The sequence below is a fragment of the Zophobas morio genome, unplaced genomic scaffold, assembly GCF_036711695.1.
Source record: "Zophobas morio isolate AGI-343-1 ecotype UQ-CSIRO unplaced genomic scaffold, CSIRO_AGI_Zmor_V1 ptg000030l, whole genome shotgun sequence".
Taxonomy (NCBI): domain Eukaryota; kingdom Metazoa; phylum Arthropoda; class Insecta; order Coleoptera; family Tenebrionidae; genus Zophobas; species Zophobas morio.
Genome location: NW_026972135.1, coordinates 14308475 through 14311603, shown reverse-complemented (window position 1 = coordinate 14311603; position 3129 = coordinate 14308475). Strand labels below are relative to the sequence as shown.

The 3129-nt window shown below is 31.9% G+C and overlaps 1 long non-coding RNA gene across 1 annotated transcript; it reads left to right on the top strand.

Moving 5' to 3' along the window:
- The first annotated feature begins 276 nt into the window (after positions 1 to 276).
- LOC135138715 (uncharacterized) lies at positions 277 to 1107 on the top strand. Its single transcript, XR_010282042.1, has 2 exons — positions 277 to 425; positions 482 to 1107. It is a non-coding gene; the product is annotated as an uncharacterized LOC135138715 (long non-coding RNA).
- Positions 1108 to 3129: the final 2022 nt, after the last annotated feature.

The following is a 3129-nucleotide window of genomic DNA, read 5'->3' as shown; positions in this document are numbered from 1 at the left end:
TTGTTTTATTATCTATGCAACAATTCTAAATTATAATTACAGTTTGTTAGTAATCTTTTCAGTAACAGGCGTAGTTTTCTGAAAGAAGCATGAAATAAAATATTTGTTAAATGAATCCTATTCAAATACAGTAAAAACATCTATCAAAGTTAAACGTGAGACATCATAAAACAATATTTTTATCTTTCATATCTCCAAGGTCGTGATAACAATAATCGATCATGTATATATGTTAACCCCACCTTCAGAATAACATGCTATTAACGGGCGTCGTTTAAAATAAAAACCATTTGAGATTAAAGCAGTACGATTGAAGTTCCGAACAATAATTATGAAGTACTTAATAAATTAATAATACACTTGCAACATTTTTAAAAAAGTTTTTTGCCTCTGAAAATATTAAAAAAAGGTGAACCTCGCGACGGGTAAGTTGAAAATTACTATATGACTAGTTTACTTAATTTGAATGCTCTTTTTTCAGCTGATAGATTAAACGTTGTCATCATAAACTCGAGTTCCGATAAAGAGGAAATCAGGAAAATGGAAGAAGAAATAAAACGGAAGAAAGAGCAAAGAAAACACAAAAAACAACTTGAAGAAATGAAAAGTGGGCTCTTACATACTTCGCACCCTGAAGAGGGCACTTCTTATTCTTCCCCAAAGGTATTGTAGTTTTGGATCTGCAAGAGCATACTTTCAAATCCATGTTAATTGTAATTAACTAATCCAGTGTTAATTGACAATTGTAATAAGTTAGATGTGTTATAAGTTTAAGAAAACAAAGTTTTATGTAACTTGCCTGCAGGGTTCGATAACAAGCACGCAGTATTTTTTTTTCTTCGAAATTTGAAATTTTTTGGGCATCGTGTTGTTTTTTGCTAGTCATTAGGCTTTCTTACATAATTTTTACAATAATATCGCCAAACCTTAGCATATTTTATATTTCTTTTGCAAGACATTGGTTTAAAAAAAATGCTTGAAAGTTATTTCGCCCTTGAAGTATAGTCTTTATAGTCCGACTAATCCCGCTTCATAACTCGGCAGAATTATAAGATGACGTCATCATTTTTTGGAGAACACATAAACGAATAAATTTTGGTTAACGACTTTTCTTGTTTACTATAACTTAAAGCATTTATAATTTCAAAATCTAAAAAATAAACCAGTGCAGGTATATTTTATTCTATAAAGTTTTAGGAAAAACTATAAAATGACGTCATCATTTTTTCGGGGGGCATAAAGTAAAAAATCTTGATTAACGATTTACGACCCTTACGATAACGTTAAAACGCTTTCATGGTTTTAGAACATTAATTTCTTCAATTTCAAATTTAAATCGTCAAATGTTGTTATATAATTTTGATTTCTTTCACAAAAATCTGGATGTTTCGGGTAAAAACTCGGATTCATGGACTGCATGTATAGGGCTATGTTGTTTTGATACAATTTAAAACTCACTTACTATGGATAATTGTGAGAGGACGTCATCACATTCTTGGTGGGGACAAAATTTGGTTAACGTTTTACCATCTACTTGATATACGTAACGCATTTATAAACAACAATCGGTCCAGTAGTTTCGGAAATTATCTGTTTAGCGAAAATTGACACAGACAGCGGACAGAGAGACAGACGGAAACGAGAGATCTATGTACTTCCTCGGGAAGTAAAAATACTTCAAGTCGAGGTAAATTCTGTCGAAATAACCTTCAACCAATTTTTAATTTATATAACTGAACTAAATTTTCTGCGCTGAGTTCGATCCCAAACGTGAAAATTACAACAAAGTACGCAAGGCTGGCGATCGGTTTCTTATTTATCGTTAGTCATCGTCATCATCCAATGGTCACATATCGAAAAATTTATGTTCTGTTGCATCAAATTAGCATGTTTGCGAAAACCTTTTCTTATAAAGTTTTCCTTATGCTTACAATTATAATTTATAATTATAGTTATAAGTATAAATTGTAACAGTTATGCTGACGGCTTAGAACCTTACATTGACAAGCAGAACTGACTTTCTGTCACGCAAATTGATTCATTTTGCCCATGAATAATTTAGAAATTTTGGCTACTTTTGGCAATACAGAAGATGTACAGAACTACTTAGTGCATCAGTTAATACAAAAAGAGTTAACAGAAAAGCGTTATTCATATACGTGTGTTAAATTCAACATGAATAGCATTCCGCCAGAAAACTTTCGTTTTCTTTTTCGATTTGAAAAAGAACATATAATTAAATTACATCAAGCTTTGCAAATGCCTGCAAAATGGGTTACACCAGATGGTCATGTCATTGAAGGTTTATTATTATCTACAATCGAGAAGAAATTCCGTATTTTTAAACACTCTTCATTTATAGGTCTTGCAGGATTATGTCTCGTTTTAAGACGATTTTCTTACCCAAACAGACTAAAAGGATTGCAAAATGAATTTGGATTACATTTTTCGTCAATCAGTAAAATTTTAAAGTTTGTTGTTACTTTTATATTCAAGAAATGGGCCAAGTTATTATTAAATTTTGATAAAAACATATGGTTAACGCAAGGTTTTCTCGCAGAGGTGGCTGCCTTCGCACATAAGAAAGGTGCTTCTTTAAGAAATTGCATTGGGTTTATCGATGGTACTGCCCGGGCAATTTGTAGACCATCAAAATTTCAAAAAGAAGTTTACAGCGGACATAAAAGAATACATTGTCTGAAATTTCAATCAATCACCGTTCCAAACGGTATCATTTTACATTTAAGTCCTCCGTATTCTGGCAGACGACATGACTCTTTTATCCTTAAAAATTCAAAAATCTTAGAGCAAATGAAGCTCCATTGCCCACAGTTTTGTTTATACGGTGACGAAGGGTATCCATTAGTGCAACAATTAATAAGACCATTTTCTAATCATAATTTAACAGAGCAGCAACAAATGTTTAATACCAAAATGTCCAAAATACGCCAATGCGTAGAATGGAGTTTTGGTAAAATAACAACGCAATTTGCGTTTGTTGATTTTAAAAAAAATCAAAAACTTTTTCTGCAACCAATAGGTCAGTATTATATTGTGGCTGCATTACTAACGAATGCGCATACATGTTTTTATGGAAGCACAACTTCTCGATACTTCGATATAGAATCA